This window comes from Syngnathoides biaculeatus, chromosome 3 (assembly GCF_019802595.1).
Source record: "Syngnathoides biaculeatus isolate LvHL_M chromosome 3, ASM1980259v1, whole genome shotgun sequence".
Classification (NCBI taxonomy): domain Eukaryota; kingdom Metazoa; phylum Chordata; class Actinopteri; order Syngnathiformes; family Syngnathidae; genus Syngnathoides; species Syngnathoides biaculeatus.
Genome location: NC_084642.1, coordinates 26,733,696 through 26,761,136, shown reverse-complemented (window position 1 = coordinate 26,761,136; position 27,441 = coordinate 26,733,696). Strand labels below are relative to the sequence as shown.

The 27,441-nt window shown below is 39.9% G+C and overlaps 1 protein-coding gene across 4 annotated transcripts in view; it reads left to right on the top strand.

Moving 5' to 3' along the window:
* LOC133498362 (protein diaphanous homolog 3-like) overlaps window positions 1-27,441 on the top strand; it is a 160,640-nt gene that overhangs the window by 100,463 nt on the left and 32,736 nt on the right. The gene's annotated exons all lie outside the window — the stretch shown is intronic.

Below are 27,441 nucleotides of genomic sequence, written 5' to 3'. Positions count from 1 at the left end.
CCATATTGGCACGATGTTTGACTGTTCCTTTCTGTGATGAGGTCACTCGTGTACCTGAGCCATTTGAAAATAAAAACATACCTTTGACTTTCTCACAGAATGAGAGAGTGCCTGGAAATAATAAAGCAGTGGTTCCCAAATCTTTTTTTGCAGGGCACCGTCAGCACCCTCCTCCCCCACCCCCACTTCACACAAACACACACACACGCACTGTTTTTCAATGAATGCGCATAGGCAAAGCTTGCAAACAGTATTTCTTCGCAATCAACAAAAGCATGAACATCAAACATAACTCCAATAATCGCAGCAGTGGTCACTTTTACAGTTGCAAAATTACACCGGAATAAGGAAAAACAACAATTTAATTCTGCTCAAATTTAACTTGAATTCCTGTCATTTCAATGGATGATGTGGGCTTGTATGCTCGGTAGTATAATTAGCTCCATCTCCTGGGTGCAACTTATTAATGAAAAGTGTTCATGAGAGCCACGCTTTAAAGGGGGTGCGTTCCCTTCCCCCCGCCATTTCAAAAACCACTGAAATAAAGGATACCATTCAGAAACTAATATTTCACAATAATTTTGGGATGTTTGTATACGGTACATTAAGTTTCGTAGCGTAAGTGAATGTTTTAGTTTAATTTTCACATCTTTTAAGAAGATGATTTTATCCCTGCTTTTTAACAGTTTGAACTGTAGTGTGAAGTAGTCCATAATAATTGTAATGGTTGAAATATCACTTTGGAAAATAATGAATAAATGGATAAATTCTTCTTTTCCTTTTGGCTTCTGCTCTTAGGGGTCGCCACAGCGTGTCATTTTTTGCCATCTTAGCCTATCTCCTGCATCATCTTCTCTAACCCCAACTGCCCTCATGTCTTCCCTCACCACATCCATAAACTTTCTCTTTGGTCTTCCTCTCGCTCTTTTTGCCTGGGAGCTCCATCCTCAGCACCCTACCACCAATATACTCACTCTCTCGCCTCTGAACATGTCCAAACAATCGAAGTCTGCTCTCTCGAATCTTGTCTCCAAAACATCCAACTTTGGCTGTCTCTCTAATGAGCTCATTTCTAATCCTATCCAACCTGGTCACTCCGAGCGAGAACCTCAACATCTTCATTTCTGCCACCTCCATTTCTGCTTCCTGTTGTTTCTTCAGTGCCACCGTCTCTAATCCGTACATCATGGCCGGCCTCACCACTGTTTTGTAAACTTTGCCGTTCATCCTAGCAGAGACTCTTCTGTCACATAACACACCAGACACCTTTCGCCAGCTGTTCCAACCTGCTTGGACGCGTTTCTTCACTTCCTTACCACACTCACCATTGCTCTGGATTGTTGACCCTAAATATTTGAAGTCGTCCACCCTCGCTATCTCTTCTCCCTGTAGCCTCACTCTTCCCCCTCCACTTTTCTCATTCACGCACATATATTCTGTTTTACTTCGGCTAAACTTCATTCCTCTCCTTTCCAGTGCATGTCTCCATCTTTCTAATTGTTCCTCTGCATGCTCCCTGCTTTCACTGCATATCACAATATCATCTGCGAACATCATGGTCCAAGGGGATTCCAGTCTAACCTCATTTGTCAGCCTATCCATTACCACTGCAAACAGGAAGGGGCTCAGAGCTGATCGCTGATGCAGTCCCACCTCCACCTTAAATTCCTCTGTCACACCTAAGGCACACCTCACCATTGTTCTGCTGCCAACATACATGTCCTGTACTATTTTAACATACTTCTCTGCCACACCAGACCTACGCATGCAGTACCACAGTTCCTCACTTGGAAATTCTGTCATAGGCTTTCTCTAGATCCACAAAGACACAATGTAGCTCCCTCTGACCTTCTCTGGACTTTTCCACTAGCATCCTCAAGGCAAATAATGCATCTGTGGTACTCTTTCTAGGCATGAAACCATACTGTTGCTCACAGCTACTTACTTCTGTCCTGAGTCTAGCCTCTCACAGCTGTGAACATCCCCTTTGTTCTTAAAAATGGGAACTCGCTTTCCCTCCATTCTTCAGGCATCTTTTTGCCCACTAGTATTCTGTTGAATAAGTTGGTCAAAAACTCCACAGCCATCTCTCCAAATTGCTTCCATACCTCTACCGGTATGTCATCAGGACCAACTGCCTTTCCATTTTTCATCCTTTGTAGTGCCTTTCTGACTTCCCCCTGAGTAATCATTTCCACTTCCTGGTCCTTCACTCTTGCCTCTTCAACTCTTCCTACTCTCTCATTTTCTTGATTCATCAACTTCTCAAAGTATTCTTTCCATCTATTTAGCACACTACTGGCGCCAGTCAACACATTTCCGTCTCTATCCTTAATCACCCTTACCTGCTGCACATCCTTCCCATCTCTATCCCTCTGTTTGGCCAACCTGTAGACATCTTTTTCTCCTTCTTTCGTGTCCAACCTGGTGTACATGTCTTCATATGCCTCTTATTTAGCCTTTGCCACCTCTACCTTTGCCCTACGTCGCATCTCGATGTACTCCTTTCGCCTCTCCTCAGTCCTCTCAGTATCCCACTTCTTCGCTAATCTCTTTCCTTGTATGACTCCCTTGTATTTTGGGGTTCCACCACCAAGTCTTCTTCTCCCCTTTCCTACCAAAAGACACACCAAGTACTCTCCTGCCTGTCTCTCTGATGTCGTTGTCCAGTCTTCTGGGAGCTTCTGCTGTCCATCGAGAGCCTGTCTTACCTCTTTCCGAAAGGCCGCACAACATTTTTCCTTTTTCAGCTTCCACCACATGGTTCTCTGCTCTACCTTTGTCTTCTTAATCTTCCTACCCACCACCAGAGTCATCCTACACACTACCATCCTATGCTGTCGATCTACACTCTCCCCTACCACTACTTTACAGTCAGTAACCTCCTTCAGATTACATCGTCTGCACAATATATAATCCACCTGCTTGCTTCTACCTCCGCTCTTGTAGGTCACTATATGTTCCTGCCTCTTCTGGAAATAAGTGTTCACTACAGCCATCTCCATCCTTTTTGCAAAGTCCACCACCATCTGTCCCTCAAAGTTCCTTTCCTGGATGCCGTACTTACCCATCACTTCTTCATCGCCCCTGTTTCCTTTACCAATATGTCCATTACAATCTGCACCAATCACAACTCTCTCGCTGTCTGGGTCTGGGATGCTCAGAACTACTTCATCTAGTTCCTTCCAGAATTTCTCTTTCAACTCTAGGTCACATAGCCGCTAACCACATTATACATAACACCCTCAATTTCAAATTTTAGTCTCATCACTCGATCTGATACTCTTTTCACCTCCAAGACATTCTGAGCCAGCTCTTCCTTTAAAATAACCCCTACTCCATTTCTCTTCCCATCTACCCCGTGGTAGAATAATTTAAACCCTGCTCCTAAACTTCTAGCCTTACTACCTCTCCATCTGCTCTCTTCGATGCACAGAATATCAACCTTTCTCCTAATGATCATGTCAACCAACTCCTGATCTTTTCCTGTCATAGTCCCAACATTCAAAGTCCCTACACTCAGTTGTAGGCTCTGTGCATTCCCCTTTTTCTTCTGAGAATGGATCCGGTTTCCTCCTCTTCTTTGTCTTCGACCCACAGTAGCTGAATTTGCACCGACGCCCTGCAGGTTAGCAGTGCCGGGGGCGGGCGTTGTTAACCCAGGCCACAACCGGTATGGGATTCTTTAGATGAGTGCTCATATTTGTTTGGCACAGTTTTTACGCCGGATGCCCTTCCTGACGCAACCCTCTGCATTTATCCGGGCTTGGGACCGGCCTACAGATTGCACTGGTTTGTGCCCCCATAGGGCTGCATTGAATAAATGGATAACTACTCTTTGGTAAACATTATTTGACCAGTAAAATTTACCGGTAAGTTGCATAATGTACCCTGAATCCACCAAACTACTGGGATCAGAATAATCCTTTTTTTCTTCCAAGTTGCTCCAACCCTCCTAAAAAGTTTTGGAGAACATATATTTGATCAATCTCAAAAACACTTTGGATTTAGTGAGTAATCTTAGTCATCTTATTTCAGAATCTGTTTTCGGTTTTGAACATCCGATTACCAATCTTTGCAAGAACCCATTATCAAAAATCTGATCATATTACCTTTGATCCACTGGGCCCTAGTGTATAACGTATGTGAGTTGCCAAATTTACTTTTTTTTTTTTTTTTTTGTCAATTGTCCAGTTCAGTGGTCTGCTGCTTCTTTAGCGCACATTCACAGCACGCTGTTACACCCTTAAACTTGAACGTACCAAGGTAAAGAGGCTTTGTGGTAGCCAGCCTTGGTTAGGAGAAGGCTTTAAGGCTCTGGGGCTCCTTGGCTTTCTAAACTGGATTGGGCTCTGCAGAATGATGGATTGATGATGCTCCTCTGAAAATGTCTCTCCAGGCACTGTCTGATCATTTCATTAATTTTTCACAAGCTATCATCTTAAAGATGTCGAGAGGCTCGGTTGTGCATGTATCGATACATTTTTTTAACTGGTATGAAGAAATGGACTGAAAACATGGGATAGATAGATAGATAGATAGATAGATAGATAGATAGATAGATAGATAGATAGATAGATAGATAGATAGATAGATAGATATGGTAGAAAAAGTGAAAGCCACTGACAGTCATAAATAGCTTTTCCAATAGGAACATAGCACAAATCTCAATACAGGTATCACAATTGTCCCATATGATTCTGATGAGTTGAATCAATGCAAATATATTACAATTGTATTTGAGATAAAACATGAAGATGGTTATGGTCTTATTTCGTATGTCTTTGTAGTTTCAAATTAAAGCTGTTTCTGATAATGTACTATAAGCGGTGGCTCGAATCCAGGGCTGTATGTAGCTAACTAGCCATTTGGGGCCCCAAGGCAAACATCGTCATAGTCTGTGTAAAAAAAAAAAAAATAAAAAAAAAAAAAAAAAATAAAAAAATATTGTAAATTTATTATATATATATATTTATTTATTTTCTGTATTTATATTTTGTTAGATTTGTACTTGTATTGTTTTTCACAAAACTGTCCATACAACAATCATTAATAATAATGTGCATCTGCTGATGTAGCAGGAATCTTGTGACACGCTTGTCCTGGTCCCTGTAATTGAACAGAATCTCTCAATCAGCTAAAATAAATGCTCAATGATGGCACATTTTAACACTGTTGATAGCACATAATACAGTCTTAAAAATATAAACTATTTAACACTGTTTATTAAAGACTGCATTAAATATTTGGGGATAAAACGTTTGCGCATAATGCAGTTTATCAACTATATTACACATCCTTGGCCAAGCCCTCAAAAAAAGCATTATGACTCATCTTCAATCCGAAAAAAAAAACATAGTAGCTTTATTTGGTGCTTTGCTGTAGAACTCATCATTGATGACTTGAAATATTTTTTTAATCCCAAGAGTTTGGTTTGTGCAGCGCAACCTCTCACCCCATTCGGCTAAAATCCGTAGCGTCTTTCACTATGGCGTCAGGTGGCTATCAAAGCAATGTGAGCTCAAACTACGTAGAAACGAGCGTATTGGGCACATTATTTTTAAAAAAGCGAACATTTCAATTGTGTGCGCTCTCCTGTTTTTTTTTTTTTTTTAATGTCCCCATGACGCTCGTATTACATAGTTTGAGCTCACATTGTTTTCATACCCACCTGAAGTCATTGAGGCGAGCTATAGTTGTTTCGGACTGCGGCGCAACTTCCGGGTTGCAGGCCTCATCGGCACAAGTGATGACACATTTCTTTTAAAAGTAGCTGCACAACTAGCTGTTGTAGTTGACATTTTTTTTATTGGTTTAAGTTTAAACAAACTCACGGGCGGTCGTTTCTAATCTTTGGTGCAGTAGCAACAAGCATGCTATGCTAACAATCACAAAATGCAAGCTCCCGGTGAAGCTCTGAGAGCTCAGGTTGGGGGCGCACATTACCGTAATATATATATATATATATATATATATATTATATATATATATATATATATGTATGTGTGTGTGTATAACATCATAAAATATCGAATAACATATCAAAATGTATATGTATATGTTTTTTTACCACGCGATGTACCAGTATACGACTATACAATGTGATTGTATTTTAATTTTTTCATCCATACCTAAATAAATATATATATAATATCCCTAATTCCAGTGAAGTTAGGAAGTTGTCCACCAAAGCACGTGCTAACCAGTCATCCTTTGTGGCACCTTGTTAATAAATAAATTCCCCAGTTATGTTCGCTTCAGTTATAGAGAATTTGTCAAATAATGTACATTTAATGAATTCAAACAAAGTGAGGAAACTTTTCAAAAATATACAAATTTGAGAAGGGTGCCAATATTTTTCACAGCACTGTAATGTTACAAAGTTTGGTGGTCTGAACTTGTGTATCAGATACAATTTAAATAACCTAAAGTTGAATGGTTCATTTTTTCACCTGTCGTAAGGGTGGTGATGGGTAGAGAAATGGGTCTTTATTGAACACTGGAGCTAGATCAAGAGTGTAATCGTGTTTTACCTAGTTACATGGGCTCATCTGGTGCAGTGGGGGCTGACAAAGTGGCAATAGTTGGTGCAGAACGCAGGAGAGGTGCTGACGGACGACACAGTAGAAGAAATTTTTGGGAGTTGGTTGTCAAAGCGAATGCTAAGTGCAGTGAGATCCTTGAGAGAGGAGGCCTCATCCCGGGCAGCAAGCTCATTTTTTAGCTTGTCTGAAAGCCCATTTAAAAAAAAAAAAAAGAAAAATACCCATTATAGTGTCATTCACCCACAAGTATCTTGAATTATGTTGAATAAGAAGCTATAAAACTAGCAACGTGAGTGAATGTAAGGAGTCGGCGGGTGGCATCTCTGCACTGAATATGGTGATCAAAAACCTTCTTTAGTTCAGCGAAAAAGGAATCAAATGACTAGAGTACCAGGGAGGAGTTGTGCCATTTAGACCATTTAGCTGCTTTGCCACAAAATTAGCAACAAATGCAACCTAGGATTGTTCAGTAGGATAACGACATGGTTGTAGGTTAAAGACTAGGGAGTAATTCAAAAGGAATTGGCTACATACTTTTACAGTCGGTCCCTGCAGTAGGGCTCGGGTGGAAGTAGGTTCTTTTGTACGATAAGTGAGGTGGCTCGGAGGCTGACAGGCTCTGAAGGGTGGACGGTGGATTGGATTTTCAGAGAAAGGAAGGGAGACTTGTGTAAGGGAGTGTAAGAATGCCTTGATATTTTAAAGAGATTTGTCCTTTGAGGGTGCCTTGGAGGGTGAGTGCATGCTTTAACACCTCTGGGGTTCTAAGGTCCATGAGGGCCCATAGTATTGTGTCTCGAGTGGATTTAGACTGGACCCAAGAGCAGACAGAGGCTAAGAGGTTGTGATGAAAAGTATATTTATAAAGGGAAGTAGTGATGGTTCTTGAAATGTGCTGGTGGGTTGTTGAGGCAGAGAATGTGTGGCATGCAATGACGAGGACAGACAGCTGGCTTGGCGGCATTGTGGCAGAAATCCACTTTGCGAGGAGTTCGGAAGGAACACTGAGGACAAGTAGAAACGCGGTGGTCAGAAAGATGACGAGGAATAATGAATACTTTAAATACTCATGTAAGTATCTTGTTGAAAATATGGTTTCAAATCTGTTTGATATAGCGGCACGGTGGTTCAGCTGGAAAGCATTGGCCTCACAGTTCTGAGGTCCCGGGTTCAATCTTGGACCCGCCTGTGTGGAGTTTGGATGTTTTACCCGTGCCTGTGTGGGTTTTCTCCGGGCACTCCGGTTTCCTCCCACGTCCCAAAAACATGTAGCATTAATTGGACACTCTAAATTGCCCCTAGGTGTGATTGGGAGTGTGGCTGTTTGTCTCACTGTGCTCTGTGATGGACTGGGAACCAGTTCAGGGTGTACCCTGCCTCCTGCCCGTTGAGAGCTGCAATAGCCTCCAGCAATTCCGGGACCCTTGTGAGGATACGCGGCTAAGAAAATGGATGGATGGATATAAAGTATATATGTGTGTGTTGTGTGGGTGGTACATACCAAATTTGTTTTTGTCATTAACAGGAACGTAATTAGTCTTGCTAGGTATAAGATCATTAGAATGGCAAGAAAATGTACTTTTCAAATGTATTTTAGTAATTACAATGCTCGTCACTCAGACAATGGTGGCGCCAGAGAATATTCAGTACTTTGGCCTGAGTGAGACCAAATATCAATTTGGAGATGTCACATAAGGCTTATCAGGCATACTGGGTAATGAGGGTGTCAACCTCCAAATCACATTGGAACAAAATTTTAAACTGGGACATAGTCATGGGCCAAATTCATTAATCCTGAAGACCAGGGTTCAAATCCCACCCCTGCATGTTCTTCCCGTGCCTGCGTGGGTTTTCTCCAGGCACTCCGGTTTCCTGCCATATCCCACATGAATTAATTGAAGACTAAATTTCTCTTTGTGATTTTGAGTGCGACTGTTGTTGTTGTTGTTGTGGGTTTTCTCCAGGCACTCCGGTTTCCTGCCATATCCCACATGAATTAATTGAAGACTAAATTTCTCTTTGTGATTTTGAGTGCGACTGTTGTGCGACACCTGGGCAATCTCAAAAGCACAGGCTTAGAGTACCTTCCCAAGGAGCAGCCGCCTTCCACGGATTCACAGATCTGAATGCTTGCCTCACCTCATACTACTGGACAAACAGTACTTGGGTGTCAGTCTCAGGAAGAGATTAATATGGTGTTCTCGTCTCTGATGTTCTGTGTTTTTTTGGGTTTTTATTTTTTCCCTCAATGCATTCAAAATAGCAGTTGAGCTGCTTTGCTAGCGATGCCTTGGTATTGGGAATGATGGTTGAGCTGAATAGATGGGTTTCCAAATACCGGTAGTGACACACAAGATGGCGGACATATAGATAAGTTTCCAATTACCAGCAGTGACACACAAGATGGCGGACTCCCCACCATGTCTTCCTTGTGTTGTTGTTTGTAAGATGATCCTGAATTTTAGTTTAGCTTCTTTAATCCCCCCTTTCAGGTGAGTGCTTGCTACTGCATATTATGTCTTGTAACCTGATTTGAAAGCCATATCACGAGCTCTGAGAAGGCTCCAGGTGTGTCTGGTTATTCAGGGTTTCTAATTAAGATAAACGGATGTTTTTTCTTGATCGTAACATTTTCTGTGCAAGTTGAGATGTAGAATAGTACAGTCTGTGTGAATTCGTCAAGGTAATGGAGTTCAAAGAAGTCCCAACATGTCTCAGAAAAAACAGTTTAGCAATTTAGAGAGAGCATCTGCAGGCCAGATGTTCACAGTTTTTGTGGTGAGCTTTATTTTCCTCCTGAGAGGGGAATAACCTGGGACCATCAGCAAGGATATGTGGGACCAAGATGTGGGAAGGGGACCATACTGCCTAATGTTTGAATACACATCGTCAATTGTATTCCCTCCTGTGGTGGAACATTTCACATGTTGGGTGAAATTGGGGAGAACAGTCCTTAGACATGCCTGGTTAAACTCTCCTGCAATGACATGTACTCACCCCCTCAGCGTAAGCCTTCTGGTATTTATTTACCGTGTCGGACAGGTGGCTGAGAGCAATGCTAGTTTTAGAGTCGGGTGGAATGTAGACAGCTGTAATAACCACGTTTTATAGCTCTCTTGGCAGGAAAAAATGTCTGTGTCAGGCTGACAAAGACTATATCCGGTTAGCAATAACTGTCAATAATCTGGCTGTGTGAGCGCCAGTCACAGACATCGATCTCTGCTCTTGCCAGATCTCCATTGTGGTCCTGATGATGTCATGTGTGCCCTGTTATGTGGACAGCAGCATCGGGAATCGACCAGTGCAGCCATGTCTTGTGACTCTACTCGAACGGATTGATTTGCAACAAGCAGCGGTTCCATATTGTCCATTTTGTTCACGATGGATGTGGTGTATTAGAAAAATGCTCAGGAGTGGTGGTTTGTGGGCTTCTTTGGAGCTTAGTTATAAGGTCTGCTCGGTAGACACGCTTCTGCATCCTCTCTCTAAGCCGACGTCGCCCCTTGAACAAGCCACGAGGGAACCGTGGGCTCTCATGATGCCTGCTGGAAGTCAGCCATAATATCAACCCTGGCTTGTAGTCCATAAGTCATAAGCTCCTTTTGGGTATATGTAAACTCTTCTTGGCAAAACTCAAGCACACAAGTAGGCAAATACTCGAGCAATCGCCATAGTGGGGAGCAAAGACCCACTGCACTTGTGTGCCCTGCCATCTTGCCAGCTAAACAAACAATTATACACAACAATAAACATCATGGAAATGTCCACGTATCATACCGTTCAGGAAGGAAATGGATGTTTTGGTCTGAAATGTGCAAAACAAACCCAGAACAAAAGCTGAAGACCTTGTGAAGATTCTGGATGAAGCTGATAGGAAAGTGTCATTATCCACGGTAAAACGAGTCGTGCACCGACATGGGCTGAAAGGTCACTCACTGAGAATGAAGCTATCAGTCCTAAAGAAGTATAAAAACACATTTCAGTTTGCAAAAAGATACCAAGACAAAGCTCTTAATTTCTGGAGTCATGTCCTGTGGTCTTATGAAACTAAAGATATTTGGCTATAATGACCAACGTTACATTTGGTGGAAAAAGGGGGAAATTGTACACCCGAGAACACCATTCCAACCGTGAAGCATGGAGGGTGCAGCATCATGTTGTGGGGCTGTTTTGCTGCAGCAGGAACTGGAGATCTTTATAAAATAGTCATCATCATGAAGAAAGAACATTACATGGAGAAATTGAGGCGACCTCTCAAGACATCAGCCAGGAAGATAAAACTTGGGCGCCCATGAGTCTTACAAATAGACAATGACCCCAAGAAACCTGCCAAAATGGTTGAAACATGAATTGAGGATAACAAAGTCAATGGCTTAGAGTGGGTGTCAGAAAGCCCTGATCTGAATCCAATTGAAAATTTGTGGGCAGATCTGAAAAGGTGTGTACAAGCAAGGCAGCCAACAAACCTGTTTCACTTATATCACTTCTGTCAGGAGCAATGAGCCAGGATTCCAGTAGAGCACTGTCAGAAGCTTGTGGAAGGTTACCCCAAACGTTTGACCCAAGTGATGCACTTCAAAGGAAATGCTACTCGACACTCAAGAAATGTCAACTTTCGACCTCAAAGAAAATAACATTTTCTAAGCAATTTTCTATTGACCCTTAACAAAATGAAATTTTGGTGATCGTTACTGAACTGAAACAGGAGCAGTTTAGTCTGATTTGACTTCAAATAGTGAGAACAAAAATGAAATGTGTTTTTACAGAGCGTATAGAAACTTCTGGCTTCAATAGTATGGTAGTTGGGGGTTCCTATCCCTGCTATTTAAACGCGTATATGCACTAATCTGTACTTTAGACTTGCGTGTGTTGATCACAATTGAGGCAGGTGTTTTGTCAGTCCAGTCCACATGAGGGAATAGGTGGATTTGGCAAAAAGGTGAAAGAAATAAAAAAGGAGCAGGAAAACAAAAAATTCCCAGACAGGACGGCTGTAGCCTCAGTGTTGCTGCTCGCCATACTTTCGGAGCGGACGTGTCCTGCCCGCTTAAGTCTCCACAGAGTTTGCCAAGCTCCCAAAAAGGGTAGCTTGGCCCGTTAGCAGGATGCCTTGCAGTGGGGAAGATTACGATGTGTCCTTGTCAACTAATGGTGAGAGGTTTGGGGTCCTAGCCAAGCCAGTCTTCGGCAAGTTAGTCAGACGAGAGTGGTGCACAAAGGGTGCTCCGCTCATCATGTCCAGTCAACAAAGGAGGTAGTGGTCCCACCTTTCCTCCTCCCTATTCTCCCCGCCTCCGGGACCAAAAGGGAAGATGGACTACTTCTGAATGTTAAGTTTCCGTTTTACGATTATTTTGGTTAAAACCCAGTGAAACTAAATATTGAATTTGAGATTAGACCATTTTCCATCTTTGTATTGTCACACGAGCATCTTCTTTAATCTTAGTAATGAAAGTTTCAATTTTATATGGTTGTTCAGACCACTGTAGTATTTTCAATGTGACATTTGTGTTGTTTGAGGTGTAGCATTTCATCCGTTCAGTTGTCAAACAGATTTGATATCAAACATTTAAATTTGCAGAAAATGAATCACTAGGGGCGTTCATGTAGTTTTTAAAATATATCACAAACTCCAGTGAAGATTGTGATTAGTTCATCTGAGTGTGCAGTAGCTTTCCACTACCTGTGGGTGTTGCTAGTGTTCCATACCTTGACCCATACAGGATGGGATAATGTCACTGAAGACTGTGGGAAAGAGAAGTTTTTGTTGTTAAGACTCTTCAGGCTGGCTGAAGTGGAAGTAAATTGATTTTGGGTCCGTGTGCGAAACCAGGTTTCTGTGTCCCAGCTTTGATGCTACTGGCTTGCAGGGCAACCGAAACAGGTATTCTCAGACTGGGGTAATGGGTGTCATCTTTAATCGTGTGTCCCTTACATCTGTCTTCCATTTGTCTTGAAAGGATCTGTTTTGCATCTTTTGTAAGGCCATTTTTGAGAAGAAGAGGTGTAGATTTAGAGGACACTGATAGCATGGCTGCTAATGAGTCTGACAGAAAAAGAGGGGGTGCTTGCCAGTCTAGCAAAGAATTCTAGAGTTTTTAGTTTTGCCAGTGCATGCTCTATCTAGCAGCAGGCCAGCTCTATAAACATTCATTGTCTTGTGGGCCAAATATAATTACACTTACGGGCCAGATTTAACACCCTCCGCCCCTCACCCACGGCCATGAATCCAACACAATATATTCTACATAACATATATACAGTAATCATCATTGATAGAACATCTGAAGTGATTTCATCACATTTTTAAAGTGGATAGTCAATGTCACACAAGATGTTTTAGATGTTTTCTGCAGTGAGGATTCCATTAACACAGAAAATATAAAATTCTGAATAAAATGACTACAACACAGGACATGTTGACAAGGATGTCTATACCTCATTATTCTCACTTTGAATTCAGTCGTGATACCCTTTCTGATGTTGCACACACAGGGAGCTTCAAGTTTGTTGCCAGCTCTAAGTAATTTAATTTTCCTCTCAAGCAGAAATTAAAAAAAGAATGCCAGTTTGGCTTTGCCCCAATAAAGTCCCGCTTTGTATCCTTTGCTCATTCTTAACATATCCCTTCCCTTGGACCAAAGTGAATATATTAATAGATGGGGAATGTTGTTCGACAAAGGCAAATTCCAATCACTGTATTGAAGCAGCATTTCTTTAGAACGTTATGAAAAAATGGGTATTAGTAACCAAGCAATAAAATTTTTTACCTTAACGTTCTTATCGGATATATAAAGGATGGATTTTTTGTTTGTTTTTCTTTTAACCTGTCCTGTTTAGCTGCATGGCAATGCAGAATGGTGGCTCTGAATGCCTGTAAACTATGTCTTGTTAACCCTTTATTGCGCAACCATCTTAGGCTCCCAAGGTAAAATCTAAAAAGATGGAACCATATATTTTGTAGATTATTAGGGTAAACTTCTTCTTTTTCTTCTGGCTTGTCCCGTTAGGGGCTGCATAGCGTATAGTGCAAAATATAGAATTCAAAGCAATCATTAATTCATATAAATAGAACATACTCACCACTAACTTCTATATACAGTGGTACCTCTGCTTACGAAATTAATCCATTCCAGAAGTTGTTTCATAACGTGAAACTTTCGTAAATAGAAACGCATTTTACATGTAAATAGCTTAATCTGTTCCAAGCCACCCTTGACCCCCCCCCAACCCATTGCCAAAAATAAGCATTTGAAGTGTACATAATGTAAAGAATAATACAAAAATATTCATTTACCTTTGGCGTTGAGTGCCTGGTGGGCAAAAAGGCATTGTGGCATCAGAGACGGAGGCATGTACACAACTTAATTCCACTAAAATGAATAAATTCCACAAACTATTAATTCAAAACAAACATTAACTTTCAATGTTTCATGAAGGACCAATCCCAAGAATGCTTGTCTTTGACAATTTTTTTGTCATGTGGAAATGTGCAAGTCAAACATCAGTGAAGTGAGCAACAGCCCGACTAGTTAACACATTTTCCGGATGATTCTTTTGAATAAATTCGAGAATGTCATGGAATTTCGTCAACACTTTTATTCTGGCTAACGGAATAGTGGCTGCCTCCTCCTCTAAGCCGCTAACTGCGCCACCATTGCCTGTTACATTGCTTCCAGCTCCTTTTGCACTTCTGTCGAACAATCCCTTGTGGTGCTCCTGAATGACGCTGCAACGGTATTCCCGTGACTGCCGTTGAGAAAGCAAAAGAGAGACCGGAAATAGGAAGCCAGCTTGCTAGAACGCGACTTTATGTGGGTGTCATCGACGTATTGGCCACACCTGAATCAAGCTTTGAGATGGGTGATAGGATGATGTCTTTTTTTTCACCATCATGCGATTGACCAAAACTGCCTCGCGATCAACTGGTCGAATGACACATTGAGCCCCCCTGCTCTATATAATTAATGCATGTAGCCAGCAATGTAAAAGGTAATCTGGCACGTTAACCTTGCTTGTATCTAAATGTTATCCATTTCAATAATAGGAAGCTTTACAGTGTACTATTCATTCAACAATGATAGTGTTTTTGGCAAAAAATATTCTGCAAAGGCACGGTGACAGGCACTGGTAAGAGGGTCTGCCTCACAGTTATACAGACTGGGGTTCAATCCCGGCCGTGCTTGTGGGGAGATTGCATTTTCTCCCCATGCCTGGTTGGGTTTTTTACACAGGCACTTTGGTGTCCTTCCACATCCTATAAACATGCATGTTAGGTTAGTTGAGAACTCTACTTTTCCCTTTGGTGTGAATGTGAGTGTGACTAGTTGTTTATTTGTGCCCAATGATTGACTGGCAACCATTTCAGGGTGTACCGCACCTCTTCCCCAAAGACAGCTGGGATAGGCTCGAACACGTCTGTGACCCTTGTGAGAATAAGTGGCTCAAGTGGATGAAATGCTTTTCTGCCCAATAGGAAAAAAACTTTGATTTTCTTTGTTAAAGGAGAAGCAGAAGAGAGTCACAAATGTGTAGGAGAAGAGTATCAGGACGGTGACAATGGGATCACCATTTTTCAAAAACAAATTCTGTTTTACCTATCTAGACTATGTATTTTATTTTAAAAAAATGTATGCATGAGCTATGTCTGAAATGTGAATGTTGATGAACAAAAGGCTGACTTGGAAGGGTTTAGAAACAGAAGCAGGTTGCCTCTAGATCATATGCCTCTATACCATACTGAGCTGTAGCTCTGACAGTGGGTGTTTGAGCTAGAGGAGAGTGCAGCCTCTGCTTTATTTATCTATATGGTGAGTGATCTGATTATGTGAAGCCGCTATACGGGGGGAAAAAAAAGAAATATATTTATAAAGTGAAGAAAATGAGTATTTGAACACCCTGCTACATTGCAAGTTCTCCCACTTAGAAGTCATGGAGGGGTATGAAATTTTCATCGTAGGTGCATGTCCACTGTGAGAGAGATCATCTAAAAAGAAAAATCCAGAAATCACAATGTATGATTTTTTTTTTTTTTCATTTATTTGCGTGATACAGCTGCAAATAAGTATTTGAATACCTGAGAAAACCAATGTTAATATTTGGTACAGTAGCCTTTATTTGCAATTACAGAGGTCAAACATTTCCTGTAGTTGTTCACCAGCTTTGCACACACTGCAGGAGGGATTTTGGCCCACTCCTCAACACAGATCTTCTCTTGTCCAGACAGGTTTCTGGGCTGTTGGTGAGAAACACGGAGTTTCAGCTCGCTCCAAAGATTTTCTATTGGGTTTAGGTCTGGAGACTGGCTAGGCTACGCCAGAACCTTGATATACTTCATACGGGGCCACTCCTTGGTTTTCCTGGCTGTGTACTTCGGGTTATTGTCATGTTGAAAGACCTAGCCATGACCCATCTTCAATGCTCTGACTGAGGGAAACAGGTTGTTCCCCATAATCTCACAATACATGGCCGCAGTCATCCTCTCCTTAATACAGTGCAGTCGTCCTGTCACATGTGCATAAAAACACCCCCAAAGCATGATTCTACCACCCCCATGCTTCACAGTAGGGATGGTGTTCGTGGGATGGAAGTCATCATTTGTCCTCCTCTAATCACGGTTAGTGGAATTATGACCAAAAAGTTCCATTTTGGTCTCATCTGGCCACAAAACCTTCTTCCATGACTCTTCTGTATCATCCAAATGGTCCTTGGCAAACTTAAGACGGGACTTAACATTTGCTGGTTTAAGCAGGAGAATCTTCCATGCCATGCATGATTTCAAACCATTATGTTTTAGTGTATTACCAACTGTCACCTTGTCAACGGTGGTCCCAGCTCTTTTCAGGTCATTGACCAACTCCTGTTGTGTAGTCCTGGGCTGATTCTTCACCTTTCTAAGGATCATTGAGACCCCACGAGGTGATATCTTGCATGGCGCTCCACTCCGATTGAGATTGACCGTCATGTTTAGCTTCTTCCATTTTCTAATGAATGTTACAACAGTAGACCTTTTTTCACCAAGCGGCTTGGCAATTTCTCCGTAATCCTTTCCTGCCTGTGGAGTTGTACAATTTTGTCTCTGGTGCCTTTGGACAGTTCTTTGGTCTTGGCCATGTTACACATTTGAGTCTTACTGATTGTATGGGGTTGACTGGTGTCTTTATGCAGCTAACGACCTCACACAGGCCCATCTGACTCAGGTTACAAACTGATTTAATGTCTTTAGTTAAAAGATTTGCATATTTCATAAGATAAATATGTTAAATGTTTTTATTTCATGATGCAATGTGTTAAAATGTTTTTTAAAAAAAAGCGTCAGAGTGACACCTCCTGACCTGTGAGGATCATTTAGTTTCTTTGTAGAGTCAATAGAGGATCTTTGGCGTATCTCCTGTGAAAATATGAGCACGATGAACATTAAGTCTGAGAACATCTCATAACTACGCTGAATTTGTTCTTAACGTTTGAACCTTTGGAAACGTTCGTTTTTGTAAGGATTGTATGTTCACAGACATTAGGTTGGGGTAAAAAATTATAATTTATTTGAAAGCTCGATGTAAACGAGTGATCATTGATACAGCTATTGTTGTTTAGCATAAATGAGCTGTACTTTGCACAATGGCACACAGTGCACAGTGTAATGTATATTTTTCTGTATCTTTCAGTTGCATTTATTAATTCATTTACCACTAGAGACCTCCATAAAAGCAAAAAACAATGCCTTGTGTACCGAGTTTCCTTATAAGTTCGCTGGCTGTCTAGCTTTACATACTAACCTGTTGTGAGGACAGCACACATGGAGTGGAGGTGGACTAACAGTTCTTTGAGGGCCAGAATTCTAGCTAATAGACAGGTGTTCAAATACTTATTTGCAGTTCTATCACACAAATAAATCATTAAAAAAAATCATACATTGTGATTTCTGGATTTTTCTTTTTAGATTATCACAAGACATGCACCTACGATAAAAATTTCAGACCCCTCCATGATTTCTAAGTGGGAGAACTTGCAATATCGTAGGGTGTTCAAATTCTCATTTTCTTCACTGTGTGTGTGTGTGTGTGTGTGTGTGTGTGTGTGTGTGTGTGTGTGTGTGTGTGGTGTGTGTGTGTGTGTGTGTGTGTGTGTGTGTGTGTGTGTGTGTGTGTGTGTGTGTGTGTGTGGTGTGTGTGTGTGTGTGTGTGTGTGTGTGTAGAGAGAGATCCCATGGCGTTTCATAAAGCATGCAAAAAAAAATTGTCAATTGGGACCTTTGAAAAGATAGCCATATTAGGATACTGTGAATATTGTGAATGTTCAAACTTAATATAGCAATTTGAGAGAACAAAAAAGGAAACGTCAGCCTTGTAAGGCATGAAACTATTCTTGATGGCAAGATGCTATATTATACAGTAGCTAATTATTGTCATCAGTGGCCTTCAAGCTTGTCAGTCTGCTGTGTCATATTTAAAAACAGCTTGAGGTAGGAAATGACAAAACGCAGGACCTTTTCCATTTTTAATGGATAATTATCTGTCCAGGGTGTTAGAGAGGCGAAATGATGAGCACCGAAATAGATCAAGTAAAACGAAAAGTCTGTGATCTTCTTTCCTGGCAGTGAAGTGGAATCACATAATGAAACACTTAACGTTAAACCACCGCTCTTTTTATGTGCAAATTCTACTTCACACACTGACAGTTCACTTAGGCTGAGTTGATGACTTTTTTTTTTATTTATACCGCACTTGTCATGTTTTTATTTCATGTTAGTCTTGACATCTTTGCTTGGTCCCAGTTTCCATGACTGTGAATGATTCATACTTGGATGAAAGAGGGTAAAGGAGTTGACACCCATTTCAATAAGCCTAAATTATTGTCTTTGAAGATTCAAAAGCAATAAATAAATATCAATACAAACAACTACAATCACAGCCTCAGGGTGAAGTCATTGGTGAAAGTGTTTGACAAAAACACACTAACTGGAAATTTGAGCAAATGACAGTATGAATTGGAAGTCGTAAGCCCCAGTGGGAAATCAGAAATCAATTAATGAATCAATAACGCATGACAGACCTTTACGTCTCCCATTGCAAAATGGAAAAAAATTGATTACAGTGCTATTTACATAAAACAATGCATCTGAATAGTTATAAATTTCATATGAAGGATTTTTTATCCAACCATTTAAAGTTGAGTTTGTTCTCCCAGCATGGCCTAGTAGGCTTCATAAGGAAAGATGGGACTGTACTGTATTTCTAAAGGGAAAATACAAACCAAATTTCAATGAAGTTGGGATGTTGTTAAACAAATAAAAATAGATTACAATAATTTGCAAATGTTTCTTCCTCTATTAAGGTACTTGTATTTCAAACCAATAAATTTAGTTTTTAAAAAAACACCGTAATTTCTCAAATAATGTGCACATTTTTCCCAAAATATTTTCTAAAAGTTAAGTGTATATAGAATGGTAAAAAATGTATACATATACATTTCGATATGATAGTCGATGTCTTATATTACACATTTATATATATATATATTACGGTAATGTGTGCACCCAAACTGAGCTCTCTGAGCTTATCATTGAGCTTGCATTTTACGATTATTAGCGTAGCATGCTTGTTGCTATTGCACCAAAGATAAAAAAAGACTGCGCATTAGTTTGTTTAAACTTAAACTAAGACAAAAAAAAAACGTCAACTACAACAGTTAGTTGTGGAGCTTATTTTAAAAGAAATGTGTCATCACTCGTTTGTTTCCATTAGTTTTACCTCCGCGAAGGTAGCTCATTATTCCTTCGTGTTAGCCAAAATGCCGGCTCATTGCATTGCTGGACATTGCTTTAACACTCGGAAGAATGGAATTACCGTTCATAACTTTTAAAGAGACCCTGTTCGTTGTGAAAAATGGATTGCATGGGTGCAGAGGACGAGAGCTTCGTGGGTTCCAAATAACAGGTAGGTGTGTATACAGCTACTAAAAAAAAAAAAATAGTTAGAGGCGGACCACATAATCGGTCTCTCTCATAACGTAGCAAAAGATCCGCGTATGAAATGTGTTGATGTGCGCATACAGCTGCTAAAAAAAGTAATAGTTTGGAGCGGACCACGTAATCGGTCTCTCTCATAAAGTAACAAAAGATCCGCGTATGAAATGTCGATGTGCACGTCGCCCAGCCAACAATGTCTCACTCAGCCTGCAACATAACTCTTACATGAAAAAGTATAGACATTGACGTGAATACTGTTATAGGTATTTTTCATTACAATATCTTTTTTAGAATGTGTATAGGGATGACAGTCCCACTTTAACCTTTCTCATGCTCATTGACACCCCACAAGGTGAAATCTTATGAGTTGCACCAGATTGAGGCTGTTTATACCATTTTCTACTTATTGCACCTAAAGTTGTCTCCTCACCCAACCTCTTGCCAATTTTGTTGTAGCCCATTCCATCTTTGTGCAGATTAGCAATCTTGTCCCTGATGGTTTTAGAAAGCTCTTTGGTCTTGCTCATGATGGAAAGGTTGGTGTCTGATTGATTGATTCTTTGGACAGGCAACTTTAAACAGGTAGCAGGTTGAGATACGTGTCTTTCGTACAAGCTAATGAGTTTTGTTGAGGAGTACTTAAAGTTCTTAAAGACTATTCTGTGGGTGGCAGAATTCTTTGTTGGCAGAACATTATTTCACACAAAGAAATGAAAGTGTGGTTCAATTGTTTCACTGAAGTAGGTGTTACAATATGTCATAACGTGTTTTGCACAATGTTTTCTGCAATAAACACCCAACTAGCTTCTGTAATAACCTCAACCCACAGCCAGATTGGGTTGTGCAGCAAGGTGCTGCTTAAATGCCACCATAAGCAATTGCTGGGCAGCTTATCTTGGATGCTCATTGACACACTTGGTTCATGCCATCATCACAGTATTTTACAGGGTTACAAAAATGCTCCCATACAGCAGACTTACATGACAGGTTCAAGGGCTTTCAAGGTTTCTCTACTCCTCCATTACGCTAGCCATGATTCCTGTCAATTGCTGCGCTTGACTAGAGAGTGTAGGTTAAATATGTTGTCTTCATGTGAAAAATCCCCCACCCCCACCAGACGATAACCAATTCACGGATCACAGATCAAAGATGTTCCGTTGCATCACTAGCTAAGATCGAAGGATGAGCAATACATGAAGAGTTTGTTTTCAAAACGAGACATGGGCATTTTTTTCAGATTTACGAAACTCGCGCCAAAATTATCCATTCAGAGCTGGATAATTTTGGCGCGAGTTTCACAATCACACCTAGGTGCAATTTAGAGTTTCCAATTATTGTTTTTGGATGTTCGAGGAAAACGAAGGCTCAGGGGAAAACCCATGCAGGCACAGGAAGAACATACAAACGCCACAGAAGCAGGTCCTCAGAACTGTGAGGCCAATGCTCTACAACTCCGCCGCCCCATCAAAAATATGTAATAAATGTACTTTTTAAGTGGTACAGTTGGGAATATTTGAATTTGCATATTACTATTGAACATCTAATTTTATATTCACTTTAAAAAAATAAACCAGACGTTGCTCACAATTACTCAGTACTTTGGGAGGTTGTTGTTTTTTAAATGAAAACTCTTATACAATTATTTGAAATTATTAATTAAATATTAAACTACTTTTTACTTTTACTTGGTCATTATGCTTAAGTTGCACTTTTTTGATTTGAGTATAATCATTGGCTACTGTACTCACCTCTTGACAGCAAGGACATTACAATCAAGTACAAGTCTTGATGATTCTTTCCCTCATTTATCCAACTGGTTCATAGCAACAGAGAACAGAGTCCCGGGTTAGGGAAACTGTTAAAAAGAATTAATTATAAATTCAAATGTTTTCCCACATATTCCAAGACATAGACAGAAGTTGGGACGTTGTTTTAAACAAACAGAATACAATGATTTGCTATTCCTGTTCAACATGTATTTAATTGAATACATGACAAAGAAGATATTTAATGTTCAACCTGAAAAACTTGAAGAGTTTGTTTTCAAAACGAGATATAGGCATTTTTTTCAGATTTACGAAACTCGCGCCAAAATTATCCATTTGGAACTGGATAATTTTGCCGCAAGTTTCGTAAATCTGAAAAAAATGCCTATGTCTCGTTTTGAAAACAAACACTTCACTTGGTTTTTAACAAATAATCTAACTTGGAATTTAACGGCTGCAACACATTTCCAAAAAACTGGGAAAGGGTCATGTTTACGACTGTTACATAATCTTTTCTTTTAACAACATTTGATAAACGTTTGAGAAATTACACTAATTGTTGACACTTTGTAGGAGGAATTCCTTCACATTTTTGCTTGATGTACAGCTTCAGCTGTTCAACAGTCCTGGGCCTCTGTTGTCGTATTTTACGGTTCATGATGTGCCACACATTTTCAATGAGAGAGAGAGGTCTGGACTGCAGGCAGTTGAGTCTATTATCTGTACTCTTTTACTGTGCATCCATGCAGTTTGCAACACAGAATGTGGTTTGGTATTGTCTTGCTGAAATAAGCAGGGGCGTACATGAAAAAGATATTGCTTGGATGTCAGCATATTTCTCCAAAACCTGTATGGACAGTACCTTTCAGCATTAATGGCGCCTTCACAGATGGAAATAACAGACTTATACCATTAGAAATGGTGGCTTTTGAACTTTGCATCCATAAAAGTTCAGATAGGTCTTTTCGTCTTTGGCATGGAAGTCCACAATTTCCCCAAACTAGGTGAAATGTGGACCCATCGGACTACAGAACACTTTTCCACTTTTTATCAGTCCATCTTAGATGAGCTTGGGCCCAGTGAAGCTGGCGGCCTTTCTGGGTGTTGTTATATGGCTGTTGCTTTCCATAGCAGACTTTTAAGTTCCACTCAGGTATGTAGCGCCAAGCTATTTACTGACATTTGTTTTCTGAAATGTTCTTCTATATTCTCTAACCTTTTGACGATATTTTAGAATATAGATGGTGAAATCCCTAAATTCCTTGCAATGGTACATCGAGGAAGTTTGCCCTTAAACCGTTTGATTATTTCATCATGCACATGTTCACAAACAAGTGAATCTTGCCCCATCTTTGCTTGTGAAAACAATTCAGGGAAGTTCGTTTTAAACCCAATCATGGCACCTCCCTGTTCTCAGTTAGCCTGTTTACTTGTGGGACATTCCAAAGAGGTGATTGATGAGCATTCCTAAACTTTCTCAGTCCTTTTTGCCACCAGTCCCATCTTTTTAGGTAAGAGTTGCAGGCATAATATTTTAAGTTAATGATTACCCTAATTTCTCGAATATAATGCGTCCTGAAGTATAATGTGCACCCCCAAAGTTGACCAAAAAAAATATAATAATAAAAATCAGGAAACCCCTTCTCCCAATGTACAATGCGCACCACCAATTTGCCGCTACCCATATGGTCAGAATATTAGGAATGATCTGTATTTATTTTTTTTTGTTAGGTTTGTACTTGTATTGTTTTTCAAAAAACTGTCCGTCCAACAATCATTAATAATCATTGTGCATGTGCTGATGTAGCGGTAATATAATCTCGGGACAGGCCACAGGACACACTTGTCCTGGTCCCTGTAATTGAACAGAATCTCTCAACCAGCTAAAATAAATGCTCAATGATGGCACGTTTTAACAGTTGATAGCACATAATACAGTCTTAAAAATATAAACTATATAACACTGTTTATTAAAGTGGGGGTGACATCCCTATAAACATTCTAAAATGGATATTGTAATGAAAAATACATATAACAGTATTCACTTGAATGTCTGTACGAAAAAAAAACCCGACTACGTGGTCCGCCCCAAACTATTTTTTTTAGTAGCTGTATGCGCACATCAACACAATTTCATACGCGGATCTTTTGCTATGTTATGAGAGAGACCGATTACGTGGTCCGGCCCAAACTATTATTTTTTTTTTTTTTTTTTTAGTAACTGTATACACACCTACCTGTTATTCGGAACCCACGAAGCTCTTGTCCTCTGCAATCCATTTTTCACAACGAACAGGGTCTCTTTCAAACTTATGAAGGGTAATTCCATTCTCCCGAGTGTTCAAGCAATGTCCAGCAATGCAATGAGCCGGTATTTTGGCTAACACGAAGGAACAACGAGCTACCTTCTCGGAGGTAAAACTAATGGAAACAAACGAGTTCACGAGGTGGCGGCACTGTCTCTAACGTCACTTCCTGCTTCTTCTGGAAAAGAAATTCCTGAGAGGATTTTCATGGCGGAGTTACAAAAAGCTGTATACGTCCAAATGATGTTTTGTGGTGAAAAAACACATGGGACCATATTGGCTGTGGGTTTTTCATTAATATACCAAAAATCTTCCTTTTGACGACACTTGACCTTTAAGCATCATAATTGATTAAAATCATGCTGCCCCTGTAAATCGCACTCTTCCAGAAAAGCACATGTATAGGCCTGAAGTTTGCCAATGAATACCTGAATGATTCAGACAGTGAGTGGGAGAAGATGATGCGTTCATATCAAACAAAAATAGTTGTTTCAAATCAATTTGACTCACTGTGTTTGGAGGAAGATGAATTCAGATTATGACCCCAAGAACACCATTCCCACCATCAAGCATAGAGGTGGAAGAATTAGGCAGAGCTCCGATGTATATCCGGTAAAAATTAACTTCCAGAACAATTTATCCAAATATATCTGAACTTCCATATTTTCAACTTTCTCAAGGACATTACTTTGTGACAGTCATAAGCAATATATTATGACTTCAATATTGAACTTTTTATGCTATCATCCTTTTATTGCCACACACAGTTGCAGACTGAAAGTACTAGGATGAGATTTCAAAGTTCCATCATCAAAAATATCATTCAATGGGCTAATTCGCATTTTGCCAATTCATTTTTTTTAACTCTGGTAACACACAAATGTAAATCTATTTAGGTATTCTTATCTTTTCTTCCCATTATTGATATAGACATGTTATTCCAGCATCCAAGGCAAGATTTTTTTTTTTCCCAGAAGTGGAGGGTAATTTAGATTGGTTAGATCCTTAGATTTGATGAGACAGTAATTCTTAAATGTTTAATATTTCAGAAAGGATTAGGGTAATCTGGGATTAGATCTGGAAGAGTCCATACGTTTGCTGTTATTGGAAGTAATACTTTTTCCAGTTAATAGAGTAGTCTATTTGTGAAAATGTCTTAAGACTGAAGACTGCCTGAAAAGAATACTTGGGTTCTTGTAAATAAAGAATAGCATCAGCATATAGATTTTTGTGTTACTCATAAGGAGATAGTTTTAACATTAAAACTCTTGACAAATAGCAAATGTGAGAGGTTTGATAAATATTGCAAAAAGTATTGGTGAGACTGAACATCCTTGTTTTGTTCCTCTTTAGAATGTAAATTGTCGTGAAATAATCCTGTTATACAGGGAGTTTTCAATCTGCAAATGAGATGCGTTCCTATCCTCGCAACATAACCCGTATTTTGAGTCAGATCTCACCATTGTTCAAAATTTGTTAAAAACACTTTGTTTTAAAATACTAAAATATATTTGAAAATAATAACAATAATAATAATAATAAGAGGCTGTACTTAGCATTACTGCGAGATGTGGATGGTGAAGAAGAAGAGGCTGTGCTTAGCAGTTGTTAAGGAAGCATGTGCAGGTAGCCCATGCTAGTGGTAAATTCCTTCTTAGCGTCCTTGCCTTTCTGCTCTTCAAAATTAGGAAAATAATAATAAAATTTGAAAATCTGCACAGTTGAGCACAAAAAATCACGTCCGTAAAATTTATGAGTAGAAATACATAGATGATGAAAGACGTCGCTCATTTTGTGTAGTCTTGACCAATGTTCCGTCTAAGATGCGCACTTGTCGCACACTCTCAGCACACATGAAAACCGATCCAGCGCAGTGAACCACAGCCTGAAGTCTTTTTTTTTTTTTTTTTTCCGAAAAACAGAAGCACACGGTCTCTGCTGCTCAGTAAAGGGGTACACTCATAATTATAAACAACACACACCTGCAACTTTATATCTGCAGCCATGCCTGACCACCTGTACATTTTTAAATGCGAGTGACTGGTTATATAATTTTCTGATGGTTAAAGGCGCATCAAGGCTGTCTCTACCTTAGCTATCTAATTGAGGAATGTTTAGAGCCTTAATAAAAGTTTAGGTTACTTTTTGAGCTTGGTTAGTTTCTGGTTCAGACGCAGCATCCTGTTTGGTTGTGTATTATTTTATATACTTATCCCTTCAAAAACATTAATTGGCCGGATATTTGGTTGTTGACAATTTGTTACTCGCTGCGAAAATGCGATTTCTCCAGATCCCTGTAAAAAGGGTTTCACCGAATCACTTTTGTTTTGCAGTGTCATGTCAAAATTGCTAAACTATTAGCTTGGTTTTGACATCGTCTTCGCCTATCAACGCCTAGTGACACTTGTAAGAAGCAAGACAAGTTATTTGGGTTATTCACTACTATGGAGGAATCTGTGACTTACAATGCATTGGATACCATCTTCAGTGCATCCAAATAAATGTGGATGGGGCCTTTTACTGTAAAATCTTGGGTGATAACCTCCTCCCTTCTCTTAGCCAGAAAACTTCAAATGGGTCATAGATGGAGACTCCAACATGATGATGACCCAAAGCACACAGCCAATGAAATAAAAGAGTAGCGAAAGAAGAATCATGTTAAGTACATGAAGTGGCCTAGCCAATCTCTAGACCTAAATCCCACAGGAAATCTGTGGTAGGAGCTTCGCTAAAGCACAGCCTCGAAACCTAGAGGATTTGGAGAGGATCTGCCACGAAATGTTGCGCAAAATTCCTCTGAGATGTGTGCAAACCTGGTGATCAAAAACAAGAAACTTCTAGTTGTACTTACTAATAAGGGTTTCTCCGCTAAGTACAAAATAATGGTTCGTGTGTAAGTGAAATATCTTTTTCCCTCAATTAATTGACGAATGATGTTGATTTTTTTTTTTTTTTTTTGTGATTTCTGAGATTTTATTTTGTTATATTCTGTCCCTCCATAGATCGTGTCTTGTTCAAAGGCTAAACTTAAACGTTTTTACTGGATCAAATAATTGCTTCCTCCACTGTACGGGTAGTGAGTAACATCACATTGGAGTGGCAGATAAGGAGCTCTGTGCAGCAGACACGCACCCTCTGTGAGAGGCAGCCACAAATTGGCCAGGTAGCTTCCTGACAGATGTAGTGACAGAATGGAAGATAGTGACCCAATGCTAATATTCCAGAGGCAGATAATCAGAATCATGTATATTGGCCAATATATAAACAACACGCAAGGATTTTGTCTACGGTAATTGGAGCTACCCAAGTATGACATACAGTACATGTTGAGTATGACAGCAGACAGTCAATTGGCAGAGAATGTGTTTTTTTTTTTTTTTTTTTAAACTCACGGTTGTGCAAATGATGCAGTCTTCTCCCATTTAGGGCAGTTATAATGGCCATGAGAGTAAAAGTACTATGCAATGACCATTGTGCAATGTGTGTGAAGACTTCAAGAAATGTATCCAGTTTAACGTGCCGTGCGACAATCTGGGACAGTCAATTTGTGCAAATGTTGCAGGTAGTCCTGAGTCGATTGTGCAAGTGGTGCAGTTACGAGGAAGTAGACTGGAATAAATTACGACATTCACTCAAATCTATCACCTCTCTTTATTACTTTCAATCATTTCTTTGTTCATTGTCAAACGGGTTTTTTGTTTTCATTCTTTTTTGGACTCAGTCAATTAGGTACGACTTGCCTTCTTTTTAAGTTAAATACTTTGCATCTAGATGTATTGTTTTATTTTGTGCCTTGATTTTTTTGTAGATTTATATAACATTTATTACCATAAATGTACAACCATGTGAAAAATTTC